Source organism: Gracilinanus agilis, chromosome 2 (assembly GCF_016433145.1).
Source record: "Gracilinanus agilis isolate LMUSP501 chromosome 2, AgileGrace, whole genome shotgun sequence".
NCBI lineage: Eukaryota > Metazoa > Chordata > Mammalia > Didelphimorphia > Didelphidae > Gracilinanus > Gracilinanus agilis.
The window spans coordinates 141,644,744-141,663,824 of NC_058131.1; the positions used below are offsets into that span (position 1 = coordinate 141,644,744).

The 19,081-nt window shown below is 37.4% G+C and overlaps 1 protein-coding gene and 1 pseudogene across 1 annotated transcript in view; both read left to right on the forward strand.

The window, feature by feature from the left end:
- The window catches only part of RIN2 (Ras and Rab interactor 2), a 249,154-nt gene that overhangs the window by 106,502 nt on the left and 123,571 nt on the right, over positions 1-19,081 (forward strand). The window lies entirely within an intron of this gene.
- On the forward strand, positions 12,136-12,266 carry LOC123238518 (annotated as a pseudogene).

Here is a 19,081-nt window from a genome sequence, read left to right on the forward strand (position 1 = left end):
GAGAGGTCCTTCCTGAGAGAGCAGCCAGGTTCTTTTACTGACAGTATCCTTTGCTAGGGTAACCTTATCTGGAATGAGTTCTTGAATCCAGAGGGAAATCTTAACACCCTAGGGATTCTGGAGTTGAGATTAAAATCAGATCCATCTCTTCCACTTGTCATTTGTACTATTATTTTGTAGGTTAGCCAGTGACCCTGGTCATAGCACTACTGAAGATTAAAGGCAAGGAGCAATTGGGTGGCACAGTGGATAGAGTGCCAGGTCTGAAACCAGGAGGATCTGGAGTCAAATCTGGCCTCAGACACTTAAAGTTAATGGTTTTAAAAAATTAATAACAATAACCAATAGAATATGATTGAGTCCAATAAAAAGAAAGTGCCATAAGAGTTCAGAGAGAAGAGGAAAGGTATGCATGATAGGAGAAATGCATAGTAGTAAAATGAGCTTGCTGTATTTAGAATATAATGAGAAGGCTATCCAGCTTGGAGCAGATGATTCATACTGGGAGAAGAATGTTAAAAAGGTAGGTTGGGGACAGGTTTGAGGACCTTGAAGTTCAGGCTAAGGAATTTTAATTTATCCTGAAAGCATTGGTCAGAGTTGTGATTTAAAAAAAACGTTTATGGAGAAAAACATAAAAAGGTCATATGTTGATATAATTTAAACTTTCTTAAGTGCCTACTATATGCAAAAACTGTTAAACTTGCTAAATACTGGGGATAGAAAAACAAAAAAAAATGTTCCTGTCCTCAAGGGATTTAAATTCTTCTAGGGGAAGGGGGAAAATGTGGTAAAATAGACAGGTGCATTGATAATTTGAGGAGAGAAAAAACATTAACATCTGTCAAGAAAGGCTCAACATAGGAAGGGATTTATGAATTGAGCTAAAACAATGTAAGGATAGTAAGAGACAGAAGAGAGAGTTTAGGGGAAAGTTAGTAAGCCAGTTTGGCTGGAAAGTATGAATAAAAGTAATATAACATATCTGGAAAGATAAGTAGATGCCAGATTAGGAATGGCTTTAATTTTTAAAAATCTGTTTTCAGTTATCAGGCATTTAATTCTCTCTTCCTACCACCCACAACTTAAAAATAAATAAATCCTTGTAATAAATGTTTAGAGTCAAGTAAAACCTTTCCATATTCACCATGCCCTAAAATTTATGTCTGGATCAGAATTTTAGGTCCATCACTTCTCTATCAGGAAATGGATAGCATCATCACTAGTCTTCCAGAGTCAGAGTTAGTCATTACATTCATTAGAGTCCTTAAATCTTTCAGCTGTTGTATTATAAATTGTTCTCCTGGTCTGCTTACTTCCCATTGCATCAATTCATACAAATCTTTTCAGGTTTCTTTAAAACCATCTCTTTTATAATTTCTTATAGCACAAGAGTATTTCATCACATCCTTATGCTACAAATTACTTATCCATTCCCCAGTTGATAGGCTTCCCCTTTGTTTGGAGAGATACTATATTTTTATATATAAAGGACCTTTCCTTCTTTCTTTAATCATTTTCAGATATGTCTAGCAATAGTATCACCACATCAAAAGACATGCACAAATTAGTTACTTCCAAAATGGTTGGACATATTCATAGTACCACCAACAGGGAATAAATATGCCAGTTATCCTAAAACCCTTCCAACATTTGTCATTCTCTTTTGTCAAGTTTGCCAATCTGATGTGTGTGAGAATGAGCTTCAGAATTGCTTTAATGTATGTTTCTCTAATAGTGACCTGGAGTGTTTTTTTAACATAGCTATAGAGAACTTGGATTTCTTCCATGAGACTAACCAAAGTTCATGTCCTTTGACTATCAGTTAGGAACAGTTATTAATCTCATAAATTTGAATTAGTTCCCTACATATGTTGAAATGAAATTTTTATTGGAAAAAGTTGCCAAAAATTTTTCCATAATTGTTTCCCTTCTAATCCTTGCTATATTGAATTTATTTGTGCAACCCTTTTTTTATGTTATGTAATAACATAAATGTCTCTTGTAATCTTCTTTGAACTTTTCCCTCTTTGGTGATGAACTCTTTCCCTATCCATAGATTTGAAAGGTAATGTCTTTCTTGTTTTTCTAATTTGTTTATGATGTAACCTTCTGTATCTATGTCATACTTTTTCCTCTCCCTTGATATTCTTGACCTAGTGTTCCCCCAGGTGAATTTCATTATTATTTTTACTAGTTCTACAAAGTAATCCCTTAGTTATATACCAATTAAAATACCAATCAATTAATTTATGTACTATTGCCATTTTATATTTGCTCAGTTTACACAGGGTTTTAAATTTTTTACAAAGATTAATATAATAGTGGTATGCAAGATGGTTTTGAAAGCAAGAGAAACTAAAGATAGGGAAAACAATAGTACACTATTGTGTTATCTGGATGGATGGACTGCATGGACTGGGTAATGAGAGTAAGGATGGAAATGAATGAATGATATGAAAGATATTTAAGAAAGAATTTATAGAATTAGATGATACACAAGAGATATGGGACAAAGAGTGAACCTAAGTGATTGAGAGAATTAGTGATACTATTAACAAATATAGATGCCAGAATAAAGAGCTTTGGGAGGGATAAAGATGTTTCAGTTTAGATATTTTAAATTTGAAGTGATGCTGTGACATGAAAGAAACACTTTTAAAGTGTTAACGAAATTTAAGCAACTATCAAGAAGGAAAAATAAAAGTTAAAGAGTGAGGCTGATTGAATTGAATATAAAACAGGGAGAAGCACAAACAATTCCTTTTGATAAACATCCATTATACACACTATGTGAAAGGCAATGTGTTAGGCATTTACTAACAAAACCTAAATTAAATAAGAAATAGTCCCTACCCTCAAGTAGCATCATTCTATTGATGGATGAAAAATGTTTAAAACAACAACAACAATAATAATAATTTGATGATTAACTTCTATTCTTTGCTTTCAGAAATATTATTTCTACCTTTAATCATCTCTCCACTCATAGTCACCACCCTAGTTCTGATTCTTATCACCTCACCCTTGGTCCATTACTAATTATAGTATTCTTTATTTTAGTCTCTTTTCACTCCTCTCTATTCTCTAAACCAGTGATGGGCAAACTTTTTAAAGAAGAGGCCAAAGGAAAGGAAATGCTCATCTGTCAGTCTGTTTCTAAGGCAACTCTTAAAGTTTCATTGTATTGCATCCTACTCATTGTATTCCTCAGATTAGGAATAATGTTGCGCTGCCAGATAGAACTTTTCAGGTGGACACATCTGGCCCGAGGGCCATAGTTTGCCCATCCCTGCACAGTTGCCAAACTGATTTTCCTAAAGCATGGATGGGTCTTGCCATGTTTTCCTCCCACCATCTGCTCAGTAAACTACAGTGACCCCCCCCCATTATTTGTAGGATCAAATGTTTAGCATTTAAGGTGCTTCACAATCCCTTCTTACCTTACCAATATTCTCACATTTGTTTCCTCTTCACATGCCCTATGATCCAATCAAATGGGACTACTTTCAGTTCTTCCCTCAGGACATTCCATCTCATTACCACTTTAACCAGCTGATTTCTGTGCCTGGAATGCTCTGAATATTCACTTCTGACTCTTAGAATTTATGGCTTCCTTCCAAGACAGTTGAAAAACTGTCTTCTGCAAGAGGCCTTTTTTGTGTTCTCCCTAGTAACTATAGCTTTCCCTCTAAGGCTACCTTCTATCTACTTTGTATTTTGAATGTACCAATTTATTTTGTTGTTTAGTCATTTTCAGTCATGTCTGACTCTTCATGACCCCATTTGGAGTTTACATTACTTGGCAAAGACACTCCAGAGCAGTGATACCTTTTAGAGATGGAGGGCCAGGCCCCACCACCCCCCCCATACTATTCTATGCCCCTTTCCCCACTGAATGCTGGGAAAACTGCTTCCCCCCCTCTTTATTCCACTCAGGGGAAGTAGGCAGCACTCCCACTGGACTGATGGGCAGGGAAGTGGGTGATGTAGTCAGGCTTTGGGAGAAGGAGAGGTGAGGGGCACAAGCACTCTGCTCCCCTCTAGTTATATGAGCTATGATTCCCTCAAACCTGGGGGGGGAGCAAAAAAGTCCCAGCTTGCAGGAAAACCCCTTATTTATAGAAAAATATAAACCTCAAGTTAAATGACAGTATCCTGACACATTTAGCCCAACATGTTCCAGTCTTCCTGAAGCAGGTATCCTCCAAATTAACCTTTTTAGAAAATGGTCAGGGGTTGAAGTCAGGTTTTTATCTGGATACAGTACTGATTGGGAGATTGAAAAACCAATATTGTGTTTTTCAGAACTTCTAGCCTTCCTATTCTCCTTCAGACAGGCACCCCTTTGAATGTAAATTGAACAGGCTGGGTTATTAGCAGGTAAAGGGAAGAATACAAATTAAAGCAGCCAAAGGTTGCTTGTGAAAGAAACTGGGGGAGGGAGATGAAGAGGCTATTAACCTAGCCTCAGGTTCATAAAATTTATTCCTAAATCACTAGGCTACAATTCTGAACATTTTTAAAACATAAACTCAAAAGACATCCCCAAATCCCAAAAATACTTTGTATAGTAAAGACACTGGTTGCTTCTGATAGTAAAGACATAAGTAGTTTCTGTGTCACTCAGGTCAAAGGTAATTAAGAGGCCATCATATTCTGAATGAGGTGAGGCAATCTTGTCCTGCAAGGGATGCTGTCTTGAAGAGACCTGTTTACTAACTCCTACTGGGGAGAGGGGGAAGGGAGCAGCCCAGCTGTGCCTCCCTCCGTCTTTGTAGTTAGGAACTCTGGCAATCTCTGTGCTACAGGGACAGGCACACTAGGTTCTTGGGGCACTTGGTCCTTGTGCCTACAGAGAGGTCTAGGTGTGCAATTTCTGCCATGCATGTCATAGATTCACCATTGAAGCTCTAGAGTAGTTTGCCATTTCCTCCTCTAGTTCATTTTACAGATGAGAAAACTGAGGCAAACAGGGTTAACTGATTTGCCCAGAGTCACACAATTCATAAGTGTCTTGGGCCAGATTTGAACTAAGAAATGAGTCTTCCTGATTCCAAACCTGATGCTCTATCCACTGTGCCACCCAGTTGTCTAGAATTAATTTATACATCTCCTCTATTAGAATGTCTGCTTATCGAGGCCAGGGAATTTTCTTTCTTTCTTGTGTCCTAGCATAGTACATGGCACATAGAAGGAATTTAATAAATGCTTTTTGATTGACAACCTGTGAAAAGGCAGAGGTGGTCAGCTTGGCAAGAAGCCAGAGTGCATAAAGGAAAGTAACATGAAATTTGTAAGGATCAAATAATATAAACTACTTTGTAAACCTTAAAGTATTATCTAAATATAAATTATTTTTATGCCTGGCCTCTTGAGTCTGTTCCTATCTTGTGCCTCTCCTAAATTAGTTACAGCTGGACAGCTCCCACAGGTCCTTGGCAGAGTTACTCTCTAAAGAAATGGCTATCTCTAAGCCTTTCTAGACAAAGGCTGCCTTTCATTTCCCTGCAAATTCTTTATGTCTTCTGGTTTTGTTTATGTAGGGAGAGTGTCATCATAGATGTCATTCATTTCCTCCAGTAGTATCCAAATAGTGTAAGGGCAGAGATCATGTCTTATTCATCTTTATATTCTCCACTGTGTTTAACACCATACTTTGTACATAATAGGTACTCAATAACTATTGAGTGTTTAATGAATTTTGAATGAGTGAGGGGGACATCATAACATGTATTTTCTGCCCATACTTCCCAAACTATCCTTTATGCTGAAACTTATGCTTAATCCTGATCATTTTACTCCTCTGCTACTCCATTTCCTCCATTGACTCCTTCTGGCATCCTGCCAAGATCTAACTTCTTTGATGAGTGTGCAAGATCCATCATAGACTGGTACTCCCTTCCAGACTTTTCTTTTATTACTCTTTTCTGTTCAGTCTAAACAGATGAAAGAATACAGACCCAGAAGGGACTTTAGAAAGAATTGAGTCCAACTTGCTCATTTTACAGATAGGGAAAGTAAAGTCATCAAAAACATAAGTAATTTGTTCAAGTTAACACAGTAATGAGTAGCAGAGCAGGGATTCAAATATAGACACCCTCACTTCAAATCCACTGCTTTATCCATAGTGCCACACTACCTTAGTAATTCCTTGTACAAATCCCATACTTTCACAGGTCTATGACTTATTTTTCCTTTTTTCCTAAAATTTCCTCTCCCACCTCTTTATTACTGTTTAATTCCCATCCTTTAAAACCCAGCTAAAAAGCCACAACATCCAAGAAGCTGTGTCCTTGATTTTACCAGTTTGCAATAACCTTTACTACCTTGGATCTCACAAAGCACTTTGATTGCAGTGTTCTGTTTGTGCTGGGTTGCTTTGTTCTGTTGTATTGGTTTGCCCTGTACTATAGGTTTTGCATCTGTCTTCCTCTTAAACCCTAGCCCCCCCCACCTCCACCCCAACCCATCTCACTGAGATCAATCTTGTCAAAATTATGTATCTCCCTCTGCATTTAGTCTAGGCTCTTATGTGGTAACAGATAGAAAGGAAATAAAAGGATGGATGAAAGAAGCATTTTAGGATCAGATTTCAAGCTGGAAGGGACCTTAGAGGTCATCTAGTTCAAACCCTTCATTTTACAAATAAGAAAGCTGAGTCTTAGAGAGATTAACATACTTGCCCAAGATTTCACACAGAATAAGTGACAGAGCAGAGAGAACTAGGGATTATTCCTCTAATACCTAATCCAGCAGTCTTTTCATTATACAACACCACATTACCTATGAAAAAAAGAGAATTGAAAGACTGCAATAACATATTAGATGTCAGAAACAAAGGAGAAACAAGAGTTGAAAGTGACTCATCTTGAAAGTCAGAATAACTTGGAGATTGTTGGTATTAATAGGCATAGAGAAGTCAGAAGAGGAAGCTAGTTTTTAGGGCAATTTTTTAAAGGAAGTGATATTAGAAGGTAAATCAGAATTTGAGGTAGAATTTTAGTGAATAAATCCTAAAATTTCCTCCCAAGAATTTTATGGATGCCAGTTTTTGAGGTATGAAAAGCAAGTGGGAAGAGAGAGAAGCTATAATTAATTTCATTTTAATTAGAAACAGATGATTTTAAAATTGAACTCTAGAAATAATCCATTAATCTTATTCTAAAAAGCCTTTTTCCTCATCCAAGCTTCACCTAAATGTTATCAAATAGTAGAATTAAAGCTCTGAATTTTAACCCCTATATTGCTCTACTGAAGGACTAACCAGATGTAAAAGAGACAAAGTGGGCAGCTAGGTAGTTCAGTTGATTGAGAGTTAGGCCCAGAGAGAGGAGATCTTATATTCAAATCTGACCTTGGACACCCCCTAGCTCTGTGATCCTAGGCAAGTCACTCTATCCCCAATGCCTAGCTCTTACCACTCTTCTGCCTTGGAACCAATATACAGTATTGATTCTAAGATGGGAGGGAGAGAGAGGGAGAGAGAGAGAGAGAGAGAGAGAGAGAGAGAGAGACAGACAGACAGACAGACAGAGACAGAGAGACAGACAGAGACAGAGAGACAGAGACAGAGAGACAGAGACAGAGAGACAGAGACAGAGAGACACAGAGAGACACAGAGAGACACAGAGAAAGAGAAACGGAGACACAGAGAGACACAGAGTGAAATAACATCATAGGGCTTATGTAAAGACAACATAGTTTGTGGAGAAAACATCATGTTACCATCAAGGGGCCTAAAAAATAGTTCTGATTTTGTCACTGAATTTTAGTATGAACCTGTGCAACAATTTGCACCTTGAATTCTTTTTTTATGTTTTTCAAAGACTGAGTCTCCCTATCTTACTTAGGATAAAAGTACAGAGGCTACTCATGGATCCAATCTCAATACTGATCATGATGAGAGCTTTAATCTTTTCTATTTCTGACTTGGATGAGTTAAACCCTCTTTAATCAACCTATGTCCCACCCTCACCCCCATTTCCCATCTCCAGAGGCTTACCATATTGATGCCAGACAGTGTAAACACCTAATCATTTGGTTTACCCACTGTAGCTCAGCTTCCCCAGCAGGTGGAATTTTAAGCATTTATCACCACATCTGGCCTACTTTAATTTCTTCATCTGGGAAATAGAACAAAGATGTCTATCCCTAACTAAACTATATCTGGTTAACTCCCTCATAGTGTATAATCCTATTATCTGTGGATCTTGGAAATTCATTCATGTCAAGAAGGGAATTTGTATTTTTATTTGATCAATCAGAGATTTAGGCTTCTCTTCCATTTGTTTTGAATTTGGGTCAATCAGCAACCAGGGAATTGATCCCATAGGTACTGCCCCACTGGGTGGTGCCAGGCTAATTGAGGAATTGTGATTGGTTCCTGGGGAGTGATATAAGAGAGCTAGAGGGTGTAGTAAGGATTTATAAGATGATACCCAGCAGGAAGCTAGGGGGTGGGGTGGTATTTTGTATTTGTATTATTTGTATTTTCTGAATTTTCTGAGGCTGAGATTTGGAGACAGATACTGAATTGTTAGCTCTGGATTATTAGGCTAGGAAATTCTTCACCTTCTCTCTATATTTCTCTTTTTTCTTTCTTACTAATAGATCTAGCTATTAACAGTCTTGTGACTTAAGGCTTAATTACAATTTTTGCAGCCACCCATTCTAACCATTACAGAGACCTGTTTAGAGTGAGGATAGAGCAATGCAAGTCTATCAGGATTAGTCAGAAAACAGCTTTTGTTCATAAAAATATTAAAAGGTATAATAGAGTGTCTCTTAATATTTGGAGAGAATATGCCATTTGAGAAAGGGATGATAGCCTCAAGGTGTGGAATAAGACAGACATAAAAGGAAAGAAGTTGTATATCATAGATTCACAGTTTCATGTATAATTCTCTTTTTCTGTTCTTACGTATGGAAATGTCTATTTTCTTCAATGTTTCTTATACAGAATGAAAAAATAATTTTTTAAAATTCAAGCTATACAGTTATAATAACCATCTTGGCCCTATAGAAGATAAACCTCCCTCAATTTCTTGGAGAGGTGGGGGACTCATGCATACATGAGAAATGTCACATATTTGATAAGATACAATCACTATGTCCATTGATTTTACTTAACTTCTTTTTTTGTACAAGGAAAGGCTCATTGAGTGGGAAAATATCCAGAAATTGCTGTGATGGAAAACAAAAAGTTACTGATAAAACTTTTTAAAAACATACCATAAAAAAGTATTGTCACTAGAGAAGGTAGAAAGTTAAGAACAAAGCATTGCTAATGAGCTCATTGGAGTAATAATCACAGAATTTAGAGTTGTGTAGTTCAACACTTACCTGACCTAGAATTCCCTCTATAATACACCTAACAAGTATTATAGGTATATAGGTAGCCTTTAGTTGAAAGAAGATAATGATAACAATTGTCTTATGTAATTGTTGTTAAAATCAAATACAACAATCTACGTAAAGAGCTTTATAAACGTTAAACCACTATATAAATGTAAGACATTTTATCCTGCATAATGTAGTTTAGTTTGCCAAAAATTTGAAAATAGATTGAAGTGAGAACAGAGTGGAAGTGTGAAGATCTGTTGAACTGATCTGTTAAACTGGTACAGGGGAGTCATAACAAGAACATGCCCAATGTGGTGACCGTGTGAATAGAGAAGTTTAAAAAAATCAAGAAATATTGCAGAGGTAGAATTGTCAGGGATTGGAAACTAATTGGACAGAGATAAGTTGCTGATAAGAATCAAGTTTTCAGACATGGGAGACTTGAGTAAATGGTAATACCACTGACAGAAATAATAAAGTCAGGAATTAAAGTAATAAAGAAGGAAGAGTAGTTTCAGTAAAGATTTTCCAAATGGATATCCATAAGCATCTCACACTCAACACATACAAAATAGAATTAATTATTATTCCCACCCACCCTGCAACCCGCCTCTCTTCAGAACTTCTCTTTTGGTCAAGAGCATCATCATCCTTCCAGGCAACCAGAAGCCTTAGAGTTAGATAACTTCCTTCTAAAATAAAAATATTGTTTTAATGCAAATTATTTTAACCACCAGCTAGAACATTTTATGCACTATATCATCTCCAACAGATCGCCAGCCCTATCATCCCTATTCTATCACTTCTTTTTTTTAAAACCCTTACCTTTTGTCTAAGAATCAAAATACATGGTTCCAAGGCAGAAGAGAATGGCAAGGAGTAGGAGATGGGGATTAGGTGACTTGCTCAGGGTCACACAGCTGAGAAGTATCTGATGCCAGATTTGAATCCAGAACCTCCCCTCTCTATACCTGGTTCTCAATCCATTGAACCACCTAGCTGCCCCCTTCTATCATTTATTTTCAGTTTCTCCCTATTTACTGGCTCTTTTGGTACTGCATATAAACATGGCCCTCTCTCTTCATCCTCAAAAAATCCTTACTTGATCCTTCTATACCTGCTATTGTCCTATATCTCTTGTGCATTTTATGGCTAAACTCCTTGAGAAGACTTGTTATAATAGATGCTTGCCATAAATTGAAGCACAATAAAATGCATTATGTGTATTGCCATTAGAAGAGAATATTTTGGGGGGAAAGATGAGTTTGAACATGTTGAATATAATATGTATACAGGCATTTTATTCAAAATGCTAAGACCAGAGAGAGGTTAGAGCTGGATGTTAAGAATCATTTTCATATAAATGATAATTTAATCAATGGGAGCTGATGAGATGATCAAGTGACATAATATAGATGAAGAAGAGGACACAGGACAGGACCTGAGGGAACACCTAGTGGACTTGACCCCTAAGATGATTCAACAAAAAAGACTAAGAAAGAGTGGCTAAACTGGTACATCAAGGAGAGAGCAGTGTCAAGGAAACCCAGAGAAAAAGCAAGTACTAAGGAAAAAAGAGGGTAATTGAAAGTATCAAAGGCTTCATCAAGGTCAAGAAAGATGAAGACTGAGAAAAGGCCAATTGATTGAGCAATTAACAGATCATTGCCAACTTTGAAGCAGGCAATTTCTATGGAATGATGAGATCAGAAGCCAGACTATGGAAAATTAAAAAGAGAAAGGAGGGCAAGGGTAATGGAGGCACTTATTGTAGATAATCTTCTCAAGGAGTTTAGACAAAGAAAGGAGGAGAATTGTGGGGCAGTTACTACCTGGAATGGATGGATCAAGTGAGGGATTGGGATTTGTTTGTTTTATGAATGGAGGTGGGAATAAAAGGGCATATTTGTAGGCATCAGAGAAGCAGCCAGTAGATGTGGAAAGTTTGGAGATAAGTGAAAGAGAGGGGATAATAGAAAGGGCAGTCTGCTGGAAAAGATAGAACATTTATGCATGTTGTGGGGTTTGCCTTAGTAAGGAAAAGGGCTATATCTTCACAAGGGTGAAAAAAGAGGTAGTTGGGGAAAACATCTGAGTGATAGGAGATGTGGAGTGGAGAAGAATGATTTCTTGGCAAATGACCCCAATTTCATTGTTGTTCCATCATTTTTCAGTTACATTTGATTCATTTTCTGGCCCCATTTGGGGTTTTATTGGTAAAAATACCAGAGTGGTTTGTCATTTCCTTTTCTAGTTCATTTTACAAATGCAGAAACTAAAGCAAGCAGGATTAAGTTAAACCAGGGTCACAAAACTAATAAGTGTCTGAGGCTGGATTTGAACTCAGAAAGTTGAGTCTTCCTGACTCTAGACCCAGCACTCTATCTGCTGCACCACCTACTTGCCAGCTAACTTCAATTTATTCAGTAAAATATGAAGCAAGATTCTCGGCTGAGAAGTTGTGGGGAAGGGATACCATGGGAGGTTTGAGGAAGAATGAAAAAAGTTGGAAGAGGTATTGTAGTGAGTGGAATAGTGAATCAATTGGGAAGGTTTAAAAAGATTGCCTTGATCTAGAGAGAGTTCATTTGAGATTATGGAATATAAATTTGTAGTGAAACTAATCAACATGGTTTCTCAATGGGAAAAGAAAGTAAATAGTGGGAGATATCCAGGGTTGGAGCTCAGTAAGGCATCATAACTAATAATAGGATTAGGGGGGCAAGGAATTCAAGTGTAGAGGATAATGTGTAAAATTGTACTGGTTAAGCAAAGGGTCATAATAAAGACATACATATGTAGCAGGGGTGATTCCATGATCAGAAAAGTGGTCTCTTCAGGGCAAAATTTATCCATTGCATTCCTGCTGGGCTGATCCCTGAGATTTCCCCAGATGTAGAAAACTCAACTGCATAATTGGGGGAGGGGTAGAAAAAGGGGGAAAGCATAGCCAGTGCACAGGTGATTATATGGAGAAAACCTGAGGAATAGAAAGATGGAAGGGCATAGTGAGGACAAAAAACAGAGTTAGGTATCATAAGCCTGAGGAAATGATGAAAAGTTAAAAAGTAATTTTTGATCAGAAAGAGACATTTCTGAATTCATGAACATGAATGTGTAATATTTTAAAATTTTTTAGTTGTTTGTTGGTTCTACTAAAATTCCATTATCTTACCTCTTCCCCCCACCCCATAGCCATAGAAAGCATCACTCAACAACAAAAAAAAAAAAATGGTAGTCCTGTGTGTGGCACTGGTCAAGTCCTCTTAAGCCTGTTTGCCTCAGTTCCTCAGTTAAGTGATGATGATGAACCAAATAGTAATTAAAGTACTGGAGATAGAGTCCAAAGCAAAACACATCCCACTTTCAAAGACATTTTTTTTTAATTTTGAATATTTTCCCATAGTTACATGTTTCATGTTCTTTCCCTCTCCCCTAAGCTCCCCTACCCCCCTCCCCATAGCCCATGCACAATTTCACTGGGTTTTACATGTATCATTGATTAAGACCTAATTCCATTTTATTGATGGTCAGACTAGAGTTATCATTTAGTGTCTACATCCCCAATAATATCCCCATCAGCCCATGTGATCAAGCAGTTGTTTTTCTTCTGTGTTTCTACTCCCATAGTTCTTAATCTGAATGAGGCTAGTTTTCTTTCTCATAAGTCCCTCAGCCTTGCTCTGGATCCTTGCATTGCTGCTAGTAGAGACGTCCATTACATTCAATTTTACCACAGTGTATCCATCTCTGTGTACAATGTTCTCCTGGTTCTGCTCTTTTCACTCTGCATCAATTCCTGGAGGTCATTCCAGTTCACATGGAATTCCTCCAGCACAATAGTATTCCATCACCAGCAGATACCACAATTTGCTCAGCCATTTCCCAATCAAAGGAGATTCCCTCGTTTTCCAATTTTTTGCCACTACAAAGAGCACAGCTATAAATATTTTTGTACAAGTCATTTTCCTTATTATCTCTTTGGGGTATAAATCAAGCAGTGCTATGGCTAGATCAAAAATCAGATAGTCAAAGAGCTTACATTCTAAGGGAGGAGACATCATGCACACATGTTAGAGATAGGGAAATATACAGAATGAATACAAATTTAGGGTTGTTTGAGAAAGGGATACCATACCATCTGAGGGAAGTAGGAAAGCCTTCCTGATTTAGTTAGAGTTTGAGCTGAAACCTGGAAGAAACTAGGGATTTCAAGATACTAAGTGTGAGAAAAGAGTATTTTCCAAGGCATGGGGATGGCAAGTATAAAATCACAGCGAAAAACATGGAGAATCTGGAGGTCAAGCAAGGGTATAAAGTGTTAGAACACTGATACTTATTTTGATGGAGAGCTCTTGTTCTCAACTCTTTTGAGGACCAGATCCAAGGGGGAAAAAGAGTTTAGAAGTATCAAACCTGAAGAGGAAGCTGGTATTTTTTACCTGCTTCTCAGTTCTAGTTTGCTTACCCAGATATTTTGGGAAATTACCCCTAAGTTGATTCCACTAATGACCTCTCTTTTTGCTCTGGGACTTCCCACAGAGAATGACATCAGTGAAAGAGACCAAGTAAGCCATCTGTCTTCGCTCCTGCATGAACCAAGGAACCAATCTACTTACCTGTACCTCTTCGTTTCTAAATCTTCCCAAGTTAGGTCCATTGTATTCTTCCCTGGTCAAATGACATATAGAATATTATATCTAGTTTGAGGTAACACATGTAAGGAAGGACATTAATAAACTTTAGACTCTCCATAGAGGCATAGAGGCAACCAAGATGGCAAAGAACCTCAAGTTTATTCTATACATAGATAAAGAAACTAAGGATATTGAGCTGAAGGAATGAGTGAGGAGCATATTAATTGTTGTCATGTATCTGAAGGAATATCACGTGGGCAGAAAATTAGACATTTTTTCTTACCCCCAGCCCTACACCACTGGACAGAATTCAGAACAACATTGCAAGGAGATGGATCTTGTCTTTACTAAGTAAGACCTCCTAACACAATTATCCCTAATTGTAAAAAGTTGCTTTAGGAGATAATGAATTACTCCTTACTAAAGACTTTAATAGAAAGTTGGTGGTAGGAAAAGCAAGATGGTTCAGTGGATAGAAAAGTCAGATCTGGAGCTAGTAAGTCCTGGGTTCAAATAGCTGTGTGAACCTGAGCAAGTCACTTAACCCCTAGTTAAGCCTAGCTCTTACTGCTCTTCTGTCTTGGAACCAATATTTATATCAACTCTAAGAGAGAAGGTAAGGATTTTTTTTAAAAAAAAGAAGAAAGCTGGTCATGAGAGACTAGAGTGATTCAGACTAGTGAACTAGAAGGTATTATGTCTCTTTTCTGTACCTCATTATTTAAATGAATCTGTGATCTCATCAATGTGGAATGTCCCTACACTGGTACAGCTCACATCCTATCCCAGTCTTCCATATTGTCCCTCCCCTATGGAGAGCTCCCCAACATGATAAAGGCCTTCTTTCAGTTATTTTACATTTTATCCACAACATTTCATCTGCTCTCCTTCCCTACCATGACAGGGCAAACCCAACCCCTTTATCCATCATATATATTTTCTCAGTGTCTTTTATTCCTTCTTTTGGGTGTCATTATCAAAGTGAAGAAGACTGTAGGGTCTATTCTTTGGACTGATGAAGCCCTAGCCTGGACCGCCATTTTATGAAAAGCCCTAGCCACTTCTCCATCTCTTCAACCTCTCCTCCACAGCCCCCCATTCCAGCTCTCCTTGATGTGTTTTTCCCCTCTCAGAATGCAAGCTCTTTGAGGCTAGGAGTTATTGTTTATGCTTAGCAGCACACCTGGTATATATGTGTTTTTAAATGTTTTATCTATCTATTATTGGAAATATGATTACCAAACACATACCCACCTCCTTGGCACTTTGATTCATCTGCATTTAGAATACCAGATATGAAATTACTTAGAATATTAAAAACATAGTAATTACCACTGGATATTGACATACTGTGGTACCTTGACACATCAATTTAATTCATTCCATGGCCAAGCTTGTAATCCAAATTGCTAGTGTGTCAAATTGAATTTCCCCATTTAAATTGAAGGAAATATAATTAATCCATTCTGGTCACCCCAAAAAACATGAATTTTTTGTTTTATATGCTTTTAAAAATGAAAATGTACTTTATAAATAACATAAATATATTTATTGATAATAAGAAAGAATGTAAAGACATAAACTTGCGTATGAAATGTTATTTACCTCCAAGGTCAGATGAAGATGCTGGTGGAGAAGGTTTTTACTTCCTGAGCTATTGCTTAACATAACTTACTCTCTACACACCATAATGTGTGAAATCAGTATTGTTACACAGATCCAACTCATGAACTGTTGCAGCTTTTTTGGATGTGTTTTTTCAATAAACTGTTTAATTTTTCCCCAAATCCTCAACATTTTCTTAAGCTCACTTGTACTTGATTACCTCATCCACCTCAAACTCCTCCCCACTAATTTCCAACAAAACCTCTGTATGCTGCTGCTGCTGTAACGCCTTCAATTCCTGTCGTCAGGACCCATGGTTAAAAGTTAAGAAATTTGTCCCAAAAACTGATAATAAAGACAAAAAATAAAGAAGAAAGCAAAAGCAATTCAATACAGATGCTCCCTGGCCAAATAAACACCGAACTAAAGGAGAGAGCCTGGTGTAACTAACTTGTGAAACCGAACGTTCCTCAGGCTTTCTAGTGGAGAGTGGCAGAAGCTCGTGATTCAAATATCCGCTTGACTTAAAGCAAAAAATCCTGATCGTGACTGCTCGCATCTCAAATTGCTCATGACTTAAGGTGCTCCTGTGTTAAGGTACCATTGTGCTTGTATTCTGCTAATCATGAGATGTATTTTCCTTTTCTATCTCATGGCAATTTACTGGGTTTTAATATTGTTATTTTGTGTTTATACAGCATTTATAGACATAGTCCTGTTACTTTTATTTTATTTGGGAATCAACCATTCTAAGTGTGCTTCTGAGGGGGCAGCTGGGTTACTCAGTGGATTGAGAGCCAGGTCCAGAGACGGGAGGCCCTAGGTTCAAATCTGGCCTCAGACACTTCCTAGCTGTGTGATCCTGGGCAAGTCACTTAACTCCCATTGCCTAGCCCTTACCACTCTTCTGCCTTGGAACCAATACACAGTATTGATTCCAAGACGAAAGGTAAGGGTTTAAAAATAATAATAATAAGTCTGCTTCTGCAGTTTCCCAAACCAAAAAAAAAAAAAAAAACAAAAAAACAAAAAAACTTGGAGAAGTAGAAGTTTTACATTTTTCACAAGTAATTCAACTCTTTGGAATTTCTTACATATTCTCCCCTCAACAACCTCCATTTTTGCCTAGATCTGAATTTCTGAGCCCATTTCCATACAGAGAAGTTGATTTGTTTGACCAGTTTGATTTTAATGTATTCTTTTGCTTATTGTAGTATATAATAATGATTTGCTAGTTGCTACATGGACCTTGAGATCTCTGGCATTCAAAATGCATTTTGAATATAGCAAAAGTGAAGCAGCATAATTGAACAGGAGATGATGGAACAAAAACCTGGGCTGTGGATCATAAGATTTAGAGCTGGAAGGAATCTTGGAGTTCATTTAGTCCAGCTCTCTGATTTTATAGATAAGGAAGCTGAGGCCCAGGGAAGTTAAAGTGGCTTGCTTGGTGTAATAGGGGAGAGAAATAGAGACGAGATTGATGATTTCTACTGGTACCAGCAAGTCATGAACCAAAAATTCCCTCTACTAATGTAGGCTAGCACCTTCTCTGCATTTTAGAGCCTTAGAGAATTGCCTGAACTCTAAGCAATTAACTGACTTGACCAAGGTATTACAGCCAGTATACTTCAGAGGCTCAGTGCTTACTTAACACAGTGCCTGGCACATTATTGTTGTTCAGTCAATTTCAATAATGACTGACTCTTCCCATTTTGGGATTTTCTTGGCAAAATACAGGAGTGGTTTGCCATTTTCTTCTCCAGAAGAATATTTTAAATTTCACAAATGAGAAACTGAGGCAAACAGGATCAAGTGACTTGCCCAAGGTCTGGCATATAATAGGCACTTAATAAATGTTTATTGAATTGAAAATAGGTCTTCCTGAGTTTGAGGCTGGTTCTCTATCCATTACTTGGAACCTGGTTCCCTCTACAGTACTCCATATTGCATAATTTCCTGTCAATAATAAAAAGCAGAGGTGGGATTTGAACCCCGTTTCTCTGACTTTATAAACAATGCTTTTCCTCTCTCTCTCTCTCTCTCTCTCTCTCTATATATATATATATATATATATATATATATGTATGTATGTATGTATGTATGTATGTATGTATATACACACAGATAAAGTAAATAAATTTTATATGTATATAAAATACATGTTTTATATATATATATATATATATTTTTTGAGTTAGCAAAAGACAGAAAAAGCATTAGAGGTTTAGGAAAGGCTTCATAGAATGTGGTTCCTGAGTATGTTGGTGGTGTCTTAGCTTACCTGGCTTCACTCAAAATTTACATAAAGTGCCACATCCTACAAGTACCTGTCCTGATTCCCTTCATATTCTAGTGCCTTCCTCCCAATTACTTTGTATTTATTTTTATACCCATATTGTTTCCTCCCACAGGAGGCACTTAATAATATGTTTCTAGCTTTATTTCCTTTATGAACCCTTCTCTGATACAGCCATCACTCTTTTGTTTATCACCTTTTACCTAAAAACAGTCTTCTGGTTGGTCTGCCTGCCATAAGTCTTTCTTCATTCCACCTTCCACAGCTTTCAAACTGATCTTCCTAAAGCCCAAGACTGACCCATGTCCTTGTCCTCCTACCTCCATTCAACAAATTCCAGTGGCTCCCTATTATCTCCAGTATCGAATATAAAATCTTCTGTTTGACTTTTAAAACCTTTCCTAACCTTGGCTCCCTCCTTCCTTTCCAATCTTCTTACCTCTGACATACTTTGCCATCCAGTGGCACTGGCCTCCTTGCTGTTCCTCACACAAGACACTTCATCTCCCAATTCTGGCGAGTAACTGTCCAGAATCGTCATCAGCCGTCTCCATGCCAGAATTATCACCTCCTGGCTTCTCTGACTTTCACAGACAATTCTTCAGTAGACCGCATCTTTCAGACATACATAATTCTCCATTAAACAGTATGTTCCAGAGAAACTTGGTATACTTCATAGAAGACATTCCATCTTCTGTCTCGACTTTTTTGTACAAGCTATTCCTCCTGCTTGAAATAACAGCCAGCTCTGCCTCACAGATTCTCTAGATTCCTCCTTTAAGGCTCAGCTCAAATGCTGAGCTCCTTATAGGAAGCCTCTTAGTATTCTCTGCTCGTAAATCACTTTATATGCACATTGTATATATCATGTATTAATTTTTGTGTCTACATTACTTCCCTTTAACAAAAACTAAGCTCTTAAAAGTCAGAAACTGTTTTGACTTTTGGCTTTGTATCTCCTATGTCTAGTAGCACAATATCTAGTCCATAGTAATGCTTAATAAATGCTTATGGAAGGAATACAAGATTCTTTGCTAAATATAAACATAAATCAAAATGTAATAATCAAACGAGGCACAAAACATGGAAATTCAGGCTTTACAAAGCCAGTGAGGAATACCAGCGCACACCAAAGATGGAAAAAGGATTCCCTAACAACAGTGAGGTCCTAGAGAGACTTCTGTTGGGATAATAT